Source organism: Euprymna scolopes, chromosome 30 (assembly GCF_053919585.1).
Source record: "Euprymna scolopes isolate OS-2025 chromosome 30, ASM5391958v1, whole genome shotgun sequence".
Classification (NCBI taxonomy): domain Eukaryota; kingdom Metazoa; phylum Mollusca; class Cephalopoda; order Sepiida; family Sepiolidae; genus Euprymna; species Euprymna scolopes.
In genome coordinates, this window is record NC_136511.1 from 102,859,194 (window position 1) to 102,874,643 (window position 15,450).

General features: G+C 36.5%; 1 protein-coding gene across 1 annotated transcript in view; it reads left to right on the top strand.

Annotated features, from left to right (window-relative positions):
* The window catches only part of LOC145254554 (uncharacterized), a 143,876-nt gene that overhangs the window by 47,005 nt on the left and 81,421 nt on the right, over nt 1-15,450 (top strand). The window lies entirely within an intron of this gene.

The following is a 15,450-nucleotide window of genomic DNA, read 5'->3' on the forward strand; positions in this document are numbered from 1 at the left end:
TTGCATTCATTTGCCTGTTTTACAAGTTTATTTATGGCATGTGCAAACGCATAGCACTTGTGACCACTCGACGTAAATACTTCCGCCTAACCAGACAACCAGCAAAATTATACCCCTTCATAGTAAAGATCCCTCGATGCCGGAAAGCCCACTGATAGTTTCTTTCCCTCAGACTGTTAGACTTTAGAATTCTGTCCCTATTACTTGCTTCTTTTACTGTACTGACATGCAGAAATTTAAATATAATGTGAACAAACATCTTGGTATTACCACTGTATAGTAATCTCTAGTTCAGAAAGTTGAGCTCAACTGAACATTCATTTCCTGCTTTTTTTTCAACTAATAATTTTATATACTAGTGGGTTTACTCGCCTAATATCTTTCGTATCTTTATATTTGATACCCTTTCCATGTTCAAAACATATATATGTTCATTTATGTAAATGTAGTCGTCTCCTTCATTATTACTTTTTATCGTTGTTTTCTCTCATCTTTATATACGACCATCGTGTGTACCCAATAAAATAATTATTCAAGATGGTGGCGTTCATGATGGAGATTTTGATGCTTAAATACGAAATAAAGGATTTCAACAAGACTGTGGTACTTTCTGGATCGATAGAATGATCCAACCGTTGTTATTTATCGTCTTATAAAAGGAAATATTTATTGTCTAAAGTTTCCCTGTAGATATGGCCCCAAATAGTATCCCTTTACGTCCAAGTGACAGTGTGCCTTATTTGGAATGAATATGATTAAAAAAAAATGTTTACAAAAAGGTACAATAAATTAATTTATTTTTTATTCTTCTCCAACAGGATCCCAACAACATCATTAAAGAACCTGCTGATTTCCAATGGAGGAAGAATTTATTGGAAATATTTCGAAGAATAAGCCAATAAAATTGGATTCCAAACGATGAAATGCTTTATGAACTTTCGTAAAACATTTATCCTCTTTTTGTTAATAAAATTTGTTTGAAGCAAAGTATCCTGGCTTTTTTGTCAATCTTTTAAAGTAAAGCATGCACCTTCTTGTCAGTTAATCTGTCCGACATCATGACGTTACAGAACGACGAAGGGAATACATTCTCCTGAGCAAGAGGTGCGTTTCCACATTTTATCATACATACAGAAAACGAAATAGCCGTCATTATTCCAAAAAACATGAAAATTAACAATTATTATACATAACTTGTATCTACCTATTCTTGTACGCACTCGAACGAGGTGACCAGTTTATAAGTCCGTTTCATGAAATTATTCGTTCATCAAATGTTCTAAGTAAATTGATCGCATCAGACGCTGTGTGGAATGTGACTAGGTTTTGCTGAATCTACAGGATGAATTGCCAAACCAAGCTGAACTAAAAAATAACCGATAGTTGCCAAATCTGCAATCAAAGAAAACAGAATTGACAATTTAAAGTTCGCCGCCCCTAAAAACACTTTTGCACGCGTTTATATTATGTGTATATATTTTTACATTTCTTATTAGTTTATTTAAACTGGGGATGGGGAATTCTACGGGATGCCAAACATTCACCCGCTATCTTATAAATTCCCACCGAAAGTTATTTTTTAAAGATTTTAACCGTTCTTTTGAATGTAATTGTTTGAATCTTGGTCCACTGTGTATATTTGTAAGTTAGTTTTTGAAATTCTTTATCACGAGTTCCGTTACTCCTATAATTACTCGAATGATAGGGTTTCCCTAAGATTTCAGTTCCTTTCATGTATCATGCATAAGACTTTGGTATTTCGTTATCTTTTCATTTTTAGCTCCGTTTATCCCTACATTATTGGGAACACTAACTTCTACTAAGGTTGCTTCTTTCTCCTTCTTGTCGTATATCATTATATCAGATTTTATAGCTCGTTTTTTTTTTTTAGCTACGTAGCTGTATGGATTGCATAGTCATAGTGGATGGTGTATGACTCATATCTGACTGTTCTTTCTGGTAGATGCTTCAAGAATTGCTGTTGCATTCGATATTCAACCTTTTACAGATCGTCTAGCAAAGATGTTTACACACTTCATTGTGTACCGCCGTTGCTTCCCCCCCCCAGCAGAACCTTACAGCTGAACGTCATACTCTCATACTCTCTACTTCTGTGTGGCAGAATTTATTGTCATTTCTGAGACCACTCATCTTTTTGAAAGCATTGGTCGACAAGCCTTGATCTTGAGCAGCCATTGCAATGTTCGTCTGATCATAGTTGAGCGATCCTTGTTCAAGCAGTCTATAGAGCCTTCCTTATCTATAGAGTACTGGATGAATTCAGCCATAAAATATTTGACACGCTGTTGGTTGGGTTCGTGCAGAATGGTATATATATATTATTTAATTGGAATTCGTTATTGAGATGAGTATTATTTATTATTTTTTTTTATTTTATGGCGGACTATTATCCTCATCCAAGAAAAGATGTTGTTTCACGACGTTTCGGCCAACTATTCATCTCAATAATGAATTCCAATTAAATAATATATATATATATATATATATATATATATATATATATATATATATATATATATATATATATATATATATATATATATATACCATTCGGTACGGACATGACCTCAACCAATGTTGTATCGCACTAGCAGAATGATATGAAGCTCGTCTTCCATAAATAGGGAATTAACTGGGTTCATTTTACCACTTGAGAATATTGGTAAGAGTCCTTCATATAATGTTGGAACATATTAAGCAAAGTTGATGTTTGCTTTGCACTCCACCATGTCTGAGCGACTTTCACTCCAAATTGCACCCCATACCATAATCGAGAAACGCCCATGTTTCAGCATTGGCTGCGCTCTTTTAAAGTCAAACACTTGTTAAAGGAGACTCCATTTAATACCCATCCACTGTCGGGAAATAATGTAAATCGTGACGTATCAGAGAAAATTACATTGGTCCAAAAAGTCATAGGCCTCTTCACCATCTCATGAGCCCAAGTTTTTCTGTGTTCAATATTAGTAGGACGAAGAAGAGGTTTCCTTAATATTGGCAGGACGAAGAAGAGGTTTCGCAACTTTACCATAGTACCTCAGCTTTTGAAGATACCTGACGGCTGTTCTGGGACTGACACCAGCTTGTGCTACAATGTCAGAGGCTTTGCGCCGAAGATCCTCTTCAACATTTCTTTTCATAAGACACAAGGTTCTTTTAGAAGGCCTTGGGTAACCTGATGAGGTTCTGTGCACTCTTTGTCATCTCTTGTGAATTGAGCGCATATTCTATTAACAGTAGAAAAGGGGTATTAAAGGATTTCATGCTATTTTGCGTTGACTAAGACCACCTTCATGTTGACCCACGATTAGTTTTCGCAGGAATTCTGATACTTTTTTTGTTTGGTGGCATGCTTTAATTTTGTTAGATTCTAGAGACTTTTCTCAGACCAAAATTAAATATTCTCCACGATGTTTGGTTTCAACAGGATGGGGCAACAACCCACACTTCTCGACATGCGATGGGGATTTTGAATGAGATGTTTCCTGTTCATTTGATCCCATTGCGCGGTGACATCGGTTTGCCCACTTGTTCATCTATTATAAATCTGCCCGATGTTTTTTCTCTGTGAATACCTAAAGTCAAAGGTATACATTAATCGCCGTCGCTCTATTGAACGACTTAAAGATACAATCCGTCAATAAATTACTGACATTCCACATGAAATGACCTGCCGAGTTATAGACAAATTTTTTGAATGCCTTCGACAGTGTTTGGACAATAACGGATCCCATGTGATTGATTTAAATTTTAAAACCTAATAAAACAGAATGGCATTATATGTACTTTTCGAAAATAAAAAAAAACATATTTTTGTTTCTTTACTTTATTTCCGTTTTATTAGACCTACAAATGTGTCAGATCATTTTTCCTGACCCTCTAGATTCGACTCGAACAAACACCAAACAATTGCCAAGCATAGCCAATAGCCAACCCCCTTATTGATCCGATTTTTCACTGACCGGGTTCACTATCCCAAAATACATTCTAAAAAAACAAAACAAAAAAAAAAAAACTACTACTTCTAATTATATAAGATTATCAGATTCATAATTATCTTCTAATTGTACTATTGTACTACGTATACCATTTTAGTCTAATGTACTATCTTTAATGCTCAATTCAAAGGAGGGTAGTATCTGCTTGATGATCAATAAATACCATCCTCCAAGACATTACCTCCCGATTTGTGAAGCTGGGCTAGTATAGTATCTTTTCTCTTGTCATAATATCATTATCCCAGGCGGTATCTTCCTCGTTTTTTGGGGAGAGGAGGTAGTGTAGTATGCCCTCTTTTTTCTAAGATAATATCGTCATAGACATAACTTTATTCATTTTTGGGTGAGTTGTATAGGTGATGGTCTAGTGTACTATCTGTTCTGTTGTCACTTGACCATTCTCCGCATTTCCCTTCTTTTAGAGGAGATTAGTATGTTATATGCCTATTGGTCATGATGCCATATATTTAAGCATTATCTTCTCCTTTGATCGGCAATGTAGTATAGATTCGTTCATATCATCCACTAGGCTAGCAAAAGAAAAAAAAATGATAGATGCACATATTTGCAAGTACGTTTAATATAAAATTAAATCATTATGTAAAAGTTTTTTTTTTAATCCATATTACTTTAATCTTTTATCCAACTAAGGTAGTTAAAGTGAAAATGTGTACTTGATGACGGTTTCCGGTTTTAAAATCGGAAATTAACAAGCGGTATTTATTTATACTAGCGGAGGTATCTGGCGTTGCCAGGTGTAGTAAGAGAATTGAGCAACCCGCAGAAAAAAATTAGACGTAGCATAAGTGGAGAAAGGTGTGACCCCCCCCCCCAAAAAAAAAACACGAAAGAAGTATGTGAAAACCAGATTTTTTCATATGAGTACTATACTGCACAAGTACTTCATTTCTTGGATAGAATACTGTACAAGTAGCTTATTTCTAATGTAAAATTAAACTACTCAATGATTTTACATAATTTTATGTTGTGCTAACTTTTCCGTGTGTCACAGGTAAGGGTTGTTTGTTTTTACATCTGAGTGCTATAAAGAAGAAGCACCATATTTCTTATATAAATGTCATACTACTGGAATATATTATATAATTTTCGGTTTGATTACTTTTATGTATGTCACAGGTAAGATTTTCTTTGTTTTACATATGGGTACTATACTGTACAACTACCTTCTTTCTTGCGTAGGATACTGTACAAGTACCTTATTTCTAATTTAAAAGTGAAAGAAGCTCATATATTTATGTAATTTCATGTTGTGCTAAATTTTCTGTACGTCAGTGGTATGAATTTGTTTGTTTTTTCATATAGGTTCTACAGTGAAGAACCACCTTTTTCTTATTTAAAAGTAATACTACTCGATAACATAACGTTATTTTCGCTTTAATAACTTTTATGTACGTAACAGGTAAGGTTTTCTTTGTTTTTTTTATATGAGTACTATACTGCACAAGTACCTTATTTCTTAGGTAGAACTTCTTGTATACATAAATACATTAAAAAGTAAGTGATCATTGTATGTTATTTTTGGAATATGACATCTATACAAATATAGAAACATATACAACACTTAAGACTCATAATGATCAATTAATTAGTTTAGGAGTGAATCCAATAATACAAATATATAATCATATACGCATACTAATCATTCATAATGATCGGTTAATTAGTTTAGGAGTGAATCCAATACATGAATATATGTAAACATATAAACATAATTAAAATTCATAATGATTGGTCAAAGAGTGAATTCAATACATAGATATTGGGTTGGTGCAGAATAATGTCGTTTTTTGACGTTCAACTTCAAAAGATCACAACTCCTTTCATAATAAACTTTATTAATCGAAATAAGACCCATTAGAATCGATACATTTTTGCCAACGAGAAACAAGTTTATTTATCCCATTAGCATAGAAATCCGGAATTCTGAAAGCGATGAAGCCATTGAAGGCCGATTTGGCATTATCTCAGCTTTTGAAGCATTTTTCGCGCAGGAAGTTATCGAGTGGCAATAGGTGGGCGAGAATATGGCGGATGAGCCAGAGTCTCGTAGACCAATTCGTTCAGCTTCTGTAGGGTCAGTTGAGCAACATGCGGGCGAGCGTTGTCATGCAGGAGAATTGGTCCCTTCATATTGACCAATCTCAGACACATGTTGGAGCTTCCGGTGCATTTCGTCAATTTGTCGGCAGTTTTGCCCAGATTCAAGAAACTGTGATGGATGAGACCGGCCGCAGACCACGAAACAGTCACAACATTTTTTTGGTGCAATTTCGGCTTCGGGAAGTGTTGAGGAGCTTCTTCAACATCCAACCACTGTGCAGAAATTCGTCAGTTGTCATAGAGAATCCACTTCTCATCACACGTCACAATCAGCTCGAGAAATGGGTCGTTTTTGTTGCACATAAGGAGTGTAGAAGACACCTCAAAACGACGATTTTTTTATTATCGTTCAATTTATGCAGTATCCATTGATCTAACTTTTTTGACTTCCACATTTGCTTTAAATGGCGAACGACTGTTGAGTGGTCGACTTCGAGTTCAACAGCAACTTCTCGTGTGGTTTTGCGAGGATTGTCTTTAATTAAGGCTTTCAAACGTTATCAACCGCAGTCAGCCGGCCGCGATCGTCTTTATCTTCGAAGCTCTCGTCCCAATTGCGAAATTTCTTGAACTACCATTGTGTCACACGTTCGTTAGCGGTTCCTGGGCCAAACGCATCATTTATATCACGAGCTGTCTCGGCAGCTTTTTGGCCTAGTTTAGACTGGAACAAGAAGATCATGCGGATTTGAATTTTATCCATGTTGTCAAAAAGTCTGCAAGTGAGAAAACGATATTGTTTTTGCACCAGCATAATATACATAATCATATACACATATTAGAAATTCAGAATGATCGGTTAATTAGTTTAAAAGTAAATCCAATACACAGAAATATATAATCATATATACATACTTAAAATTTATAATGATCAGTTAATTTGTTTAGGAGTGAATCCAATACATAGAAATGTATAATATTATACACATACTAAAAATTCATAATAATCGCTTAATGAGTTCAGGAGTGAATCCAGTATATACAAATATACAAACATAGACAAATACTTAAATTTCATAATGATCGGCTAATTAGTTAAAGAGTTAATCCAATCAAATTCATGTTTAGGGAGGTGATAATGCCTGATAGGTTTATGGAAAATATGCAGTCACCTAACTGATTTTTGGAATCAGCAGTTTTTCATTGTGATTTTTGGAATATGACCTTGTCAGCGTCGAACATCATAAAGGTTTTTATGCATTTTTTTTCATAGGAGAAGATAATATTTGGGAGGAAACTACGTTTATTTTAATACTGTTACTTGTTTTATTTTTTTGGCTAAGATCAAAGTGTAGTATCTGTCTCAGTTTTCCAGTGACTGCATGCCTTCTCCCTTAAGAAGAGTTTTTCCAATTACTGTCATGAGGGCATTACAGACGAAAATAAGAACTAAGCAACACTTGATCTATTTACGTGATATTTAGGATATGACAAATATGCCCTCAGCGTTATCTGATCCAATTACCTGATTATAGGAATCGGCAGTTTTTCCATGTGGATTTTGGAATATGACATGTAGTGTCAGTGTCGTACACCATAAATATTTTTTATGCATTTTTTTAATAGGAGAAGATAATGTTTGGGAGGAAAGTACACTATAAAATACGGTTACTTAATCTTTTGGCCAATATCAAAGTGTTATATCTGTTCTTCAGCATTCAAGCGATCTCAAATTTGCCCCCCGTAAGTAGAATACGGATATCATATTTGTACTAAAACTAAAAAAAATGGCCAGTCAAAGTGTAGTATCTGTTCTTTGCATTCAAGCGATCGTATTACCCCCTCATAATCAGAGTTACGATATCATATTTGAACAAATGCTAAACAATATGGCCAGTCAAGTTTCAGAGAAATTACCCATTTCCGGTATAATGACTCGGCAGTTTTCAACTGATACTAAAGTCCATTGTTTGCTTTTTAAGACATAGCAACTGTATTTTGTTGTTCTTTTTTATTTGGGATATGGCATTTTCGTTACACACATCAAAAACATTATTTTATTTTATAAAAGTGTTTTTGTAAAATTATGACATAATAAAAAAAAGTCAAGAATATCGGAATGTAAACAAAAAACAAAAAAATAAATCGAAGAGGAAATGAAGGAGATCGAAACCGCAACACTAGTAATGGTAGCGGGTCACGCTATCCACTACACTAAAGGGACAACAAATTTGTAACGGTAGTAAAATAACTAAATAAATAGATGTCTGGTTTACAGGACATGCGCATACGTAGAATGACGCCATTGCGCTACGCTTGTAAAGTTGTGATTTTTTCTTTTCAATTTTGACCTCTTTTTGAACCCCTTAGCAATTATTTTAATCGAGTTAATACCTCTAATAAAATTCTGCACCAAAAATGCAATCCTTTGAGCTACTGCACGCCGTCCAGCGACCTTCCGTCTGGGAGAAGATACAATTTGACAAACGGAGACAGGCAAACACAGACAGACATAGTGTGATTTATATATTGGATAAAGAAAACAGTATATGTATGCGTGTGTGCCTGTGTGAAAATATTCAACCGATAAACTTTCAAACTACTGAAATTAACAGAAAATCGTAATCATACACCAAGGATAGTTTATAACGAGTAAAATATTTGTCTAAATGGAAGAATAGCGCGTGTTGAAATATGCCGGCAAATTGAAATGCTAAATGTTCATTTCAACTTGCCGACATATTTATATTACTTTTGCGTAATTCTTTCATAGCTTGACGTGGTTAATTTTAAATATTTCTTATCGATCTGTCGATAGCTCAGACGGTATGGAACGCAGCTGGAATTTCAATTCTAGCTTTTGATTCTTTTTTTTTATTACATTTTCACCCCAAACAAGGCACATTGCCACTTTGGTGTAGAGGGCTACTATCAGGGGCAACAACTACTGGGGTACTATATAGGGATTTGGGCAGTAAGATATTGGTTCACGTTGCACTTGAACTTCTGCACGTCAGTACAGTTGGGGAAGCAGGATCCTGGAATGGAATTCCAGAGTCTAGCGGTTCTAGGGAAGAAACTACTGAAGTAGAAAGATCTTTTACATCTAGGGATCTCTACAGTGTGGGGTGGGATTTTGCAGCCTGTCGGGTCTGTTGAGGGTGTTCACGTCGTGGGGGTACAAGTGCTTGCAGTTCGTCAGAGCATTCACCATTAAAATACTTGTAGAACAGGCAGAGGGATGCAACGTTTCGTCGATGGGACAGAGGCTGAAGCTTAGATGCCAGTTCAGGGCCTATCAGATTTGCGACTCTCTTTTGAACCTTGTCAAGGAGCGAGAGACTAGTAGCTGATACACCAGCCCAAATATGACAGCAATACTCCATACATGGGCGAATGGTTGCCTTATAGAGGTACAGGATACTTTCAGGTGTTAGTAGTTTTCTAGCACGGTAGAGAGAGCCCACCTTCCTTGCAGCGACCCTGGCAATGCCCTCGATGTAATTGTTCCAACTCATATTTCCTGTGAACGTTAGACCAAGGAGATTGAAAGACGTACTCTCAGATAAAGAGTCGTTGGCCATTGCTATAGGTGGTTGAGAAGGTTTCTTGTAATTATTGAATGAAACTAGTTTAGTCTTGGCGGCATTGAATGTGACCATCCATTTTTCCCTCATTCCACTACAGATTGGAGGTCATCCTCTAGTGTTTTTGCCATTTCTTTAGATATGTGTTCATATGTTACAGGAAAACAAATGAACACATATCTAAAGAAATGGAAGAAATACTAGAGGATGACCTCTAATCTGTAGTGGAATGGGGACATAAATGGATGGTCACATTCAATGCTGCCAAGACTAAACTGGTTTCCTACAATAACTATAAGAAACCTTCTCTGCCACCAATAGCAATGGCCACTGACTCCCTGTCTGAGAGTACATCTTTCAAACTGCTTGGCCTAACGTTCACAGGAAACATGAACTGGAACAATTATATTGAAAACATTGCCAGGGCCGCTGCGAAAAAGGTAGGCACTCTTTACCGTGCTAGAAAACTACTGACACTTGAAAGTATCCTGTATCTCTATAAGGCAACCATTCGCCCATGTATGGAGTATTGTTGTCACATCTGGACTGGTGCGTCTACTACTAGTCTCTCGCTCCTAGACAAGGTTAAAAAAAGAGTCGCCAATCTGATAGGCCCTGAACAGGCATCTAAGCTTCAGCCTCTGTCCCATCGACGAAACGTTGCATCCCTCTGCTTGTTCTACAAGTATTTTAATGGTGAATGCTCTGACGAATGCAGACACTTGTGCACCCACGACGCAGACACCCTCGACAAACCCGACAGGCAGCTAAATCCCACCACACACAGTAGAGATCCCTAGATGTAAAAGATCTTTCTACTCCAGTAGTTTCTTCCCCAGAACCGCTAGACTCTGGAATTCTATTCCAGGATCCTGCTTCCCTAACTGTACTGACATGCAGAAGTTCAATTGCAAGGTGAACCGACATCTTGCTGCCCAAATCTCTCATAGTGCCCCAGTAGTTGCTGACCCTGATAGTAGCCCCCTACACCAAAGTGGCAATGTGCCTTGTTTGGGGTGAAAATGTAATTAAAAAAGAAAACCCCAAAAACTGCTTTTTTTGATAAACACCATTTGCCAATTTCTGATTAAAAAAATGTGAGCTTTCAGCAAGTAGATTCTTCCACTGTAACGAAAACACAAATATATATATATATATATATATATATATACAAATATACCATATATATACATATGGCTGGTAACTAACCTTGCTCTACTCAGCCCATCATATTCTTTAGTTCTTCGAACTACTACGTCCACATCTCCCGATATGCTACCGGAGGTACCATCTCTTATAACTGACCGGACCAAGGTGTCATTGGAGTCGACATCTTCTTTCCGGGAGATCGAGATCCTACTGGCTCCAAGAAAAACGGCTTGTTGTTAGTGTGGTTGTTGGGAAAATTTTGGTGTGATTGCAGTCATGGAGGCGGACTGCTAAGGGTGGCATGTGCGAACTCGAAACCCGACCGACGGGACACAGAAAGGCCACAAATCATCAGGTTCGATCGCGTTTTAATTTGCATGAATGAGACAATATAAGGCCGGCAGTGAAGAGGTCGAGATCGAGTTGAATCGAGTTGAGTTCTCGAACGTGTTAGAGCGGAGAATGTTGTCAAGAATCCAGTCCAGTTTTTTTTCTGTTAGAAGCTATTTCGGCCGCATCGGCCCCATATTTATCGAATGAAATTCGCTTATATTCGTTGCAAATTGGAAAGCGTTGTCAAAGGGAGAATTGAATGAGTCGTGTCAAACTGCGAAGGTTGAAGATATGATGAAGTGAGTCGGATTTTATTGCTTGAAAAGAAAAAAAAAGTTATTTTTAAACAATAGATTCATTTTATGAAAGAACAATTCGAATCGGATTTAATTTTGTTTATGAAAAAAAAGTCGCTGTTAAAGGAACTTAAAATGCGATTTAGACGACTTGTGTCAATTAGATTCGTTTTTCACCGTGGAATTTAAAATGAAATCCTGTTGTGTTGAAAAGAAAAAGGTGTCGTTTTTAAACGAAACTTATTTTATAAAAGTACAATTCGAGTCGGATTTTATTGTATTTGAAAATGTCGTCGCTCTTAAAAGAACTAAAATGTGATTCGGACGACTTGTATGTATTTAAAAGTTATTTTTCAATGTGGAATTTAAAATGAAATCGTGTTGTGTTGAAAAAAGGGTGTAGTTTTTTAAACGAAAGAGTTATTTTGCTGAGAGTACAATTAAAGTAGGATATTTTTGGTTTTGTTTTTGAAATAAAGTCGTCGCTGTTAAAAGAACTTACAATGCGATTCAGTCGACTTGTATGTGAAGTCGTTTTTAAATGAGAAACTTAAAAATTAATTTCTATGTGGCTAGCTGTATCTAGCCGACTATGGAGGGCTAGCTGTGTCTAGCCGAGTATGGAGGACTAGCTGTGCCTAGCCGAATTTGGAGGGCTGGCTGTGGCTAGCCGAGTATGGGGGGCTGGCTGTATCTAGCCGAGTACTGAGGGCTGGCTGTGTCTAGCCGTGTAGCTCTACTTTTGCTAAGGAGTATCCAACAAAGACAGATACTACTTTCCTACCCAGATCAGGGGAAGTGTAGGAAAAATTTTGGTGTGACTGCAGTCGTGGAGGTGAACTGCTAAGAGTGACATGTGCGAACTCGAAACACGATCGACGGGACACAGAAAGGCCACAAATTATCAGGTTCGATCGCGTTTTAATTTGCATGAATGAGACAATATAAGGCCGACATTGAAGAGGTCGGGATCGAGTTGAGTTCTCGAGAGCCGGACTGAACGTGGTAGAGCGGAAAATGTTGCCAAGAATCCAGTCCAAGTTTTTTTTTCGGTTAGAGTTGTGGGGAAACCACCGCCCGAATGGACTCAACCATCATCCATATATACCGGAACTCTTAACGGTCCCAGGTAGGTCTCTAGTTCCGGAGTTAACTTCACGTGCTCGGAGGAACGCAAATACTTTTCAGTTTGTAACCCTTTGTGTGTCAGGAATTGGGTTAAAAAACCAAATTTTAAAAAAGTATATATATATATATATATATATATATATATATATATATATATATATATATATATATATATATATATATATATATATATAAAGTCCAGAACGAGATAAGCACAAGATAAAAAATTGTAAGCAGAATCTTAAAAAAAAAAAAAAAAAAAAATTGTACCGGTCTATCCTACCGGAAAAGTGCATCTCAAAAAGTCTAAAAGAACAACAACTAAAAAGATAAAATTCTTAATCTTATTGTGTTAAGTGTTAAAATAAATTCGCCACTGTTGTTCTCTCTGCATGACTAAAAAGGAAAAAAAATCTTTACTCTATTGATTTTTTTCCCCTGGGAAAAATATACATAATTTCTTTTTGACTGGTAACTGTTCTATTTGTTTGACTTTTTTATACGCTAAAGGAAAAAGAAAAACAATTTTTGCACCTCTGAGAGCATTTATGTTTATGTCGGTAAAACACGAAGTTAATATTCTTTTGAATAGCCCTGTTTCCTTTTTGTTAAAATAAAGGAAACTCAAACATCTTAAAATTGTTAAGTGCAACGAACATTTTATTGTGAAACGTATTTTTACCAAATATTTCAAATAATGTGGAAATAATCATTATTTCACGCATGGTATTTGCAAAAAGAGGAAAGAAAAGGGGCAGACTATAAAATTCTCTTTCCTGACGGTTGAGATAAAGATAAGACTAAATCTGTACTTTTTTCTCTGAACTAACCAACCAGACAAGATGGAGGAGCTAAGGTCAGCTTTGGTTCAGTTAACGAAACTGCAAATCGAACAAAAAAGATGCAAAAAGACTTATTGAAGAAATGGGGGGAAAACTGGAAATGATGGCACACCATCAACAAAAGTTAGAGGAACAAGTCGAATTAAAGAAATAATCAACAAGATGGTAAATCTGCTAACTTCCCATAAGAGATGGAAATATTTAAACGTGACCAAAGACGATAATGACGACTTTGCCACGTACGCAGCAATCTGCAGATGGCTTCAAGTTGTCGGAATTAACAGCAGACAATTTTAAATGCTTTGTTTTTGCACCCCAGGAAAAAATGCGGAAATCAGGCGCAGAGTTCTAACGAAGTTGGAAAACGAATCGAACTTAACATTGTAAAAATTGACTAAGGATTGTCAAAAAGTGGGAATAAAAATGATGCGAGAAATATCGAAGCGGGCATCGCAAGTATAGAAAATAAACAGGAAAAAGAAAACTTGACTTACAATACAAGACGGTACACACAAAATTACCCCCAAAAGTCTGAAAAACCAAAAGCACTGAGCCCTTGTTTCAGATGTGGTGTTAAACACTAGATCAAGGATTGTCCATACTTAACAAGAAAATGTCTTATATGTAATGAAATGGGGCGTAAAAGCTCTCACTACAGGAAAAATCAGAACAAAAGCCGAGTGCGCCAAACCATAACCCGAAACGCCTTAGAAGAAAATCTACGTAAATACGTAACGGTAAAAATTCTCATGGGTATGGATATAAAATTTCAGTTAGTGGATCGGATCTTACAATATTAAGCTTCAAAACGTGGAAGAATTTTCGAAAACCTCCTATGCTAAGAACCCATAGAACGGCAAAAGCCCTCAACGACACTAAAATTAATTTTGAGGATGAATTAATCACCAATGCCACCTTGCTGGGGAAAAACTAAAAAGCTAAAAATATCTGCATTAAAAAATAGAGAAAACCTATTCGGCTCTGACTGGATGGATGACCTGTGGGACTTACCTATCTTCACATTTTGCAAAAAAAAAAAAAAAAAAAAAAAAATAGAAGCCTGCCCAGCGGAAACTAATAAACTAGCTTTAAGGAAGAATTCTCAGATGTATTCACTTCACTCCTGGCCTTAGGAGATGTACAAAAATGGCCGCGGATTTTAAGCTGAAATCGGGCATAAAAACTGTGTAAAAAACAAAACAACATCCCTTTCGCATCCCTGAACAAAATAAATCAGGATCTGGACATATTGGAAAACACCTAGTGAGCTACTCCGACAGTCTACGTAAAAACAAAGGTCCGGGAAAATTCACGTTTGCGTCGACTTTTCAACCGGACTCAACGGGTTATTAGAAGACTTCCACTATCTATTACCCAACTCGAAGCAAGTGTTCCCAAAATTTAAAGGCGCCGAGCTTTTTCTAAGATCGACCTGAGCGCATTCCTGTAAACGACAAAAACGCTAACCTCCTCTGTATTAATACCCATCGGGGTTTGTATGCGTTCATTGTCAAGGTAACACATGCTATATTCCAGCAGGTCATGGATACCATGCTGGGCGACCTTGACACCGCCATCGCATATTTAGATGGCATCATTATGGCGTGTAAAAGCAGGGAGGAAAACGCAAACCATATCAAGCAAGTATTTAATCGAATACAAAATTATAGGGTAAAGGTCAAAGAAGACAAGTGTGAATTCTTCTTACAAAAAATCAAGTATTTAGGACATATTGATACAAATGGCAGACACCCAGATCTTAACAGAGCGACCGCTATTAAAGAGATACCGACACCGAAAAACATAGTACAACTTACAAAGCTTTTTAAGCTTGTCAAATTATTACTAAGGGGTTATCCCCAACATGCACAAACTGCGCGCAGCACTTAATCAATTACTAAAGAAGGATACACCTTGGGAATGGACATCGGATTGTCAGACATCATTTCAAGAAATAAAAAAATCCTCTCTTATAACTCATTTTAACCCGGATTTGGATATAATTGTGGCTAGCGACGCTAGACAATATGGCATT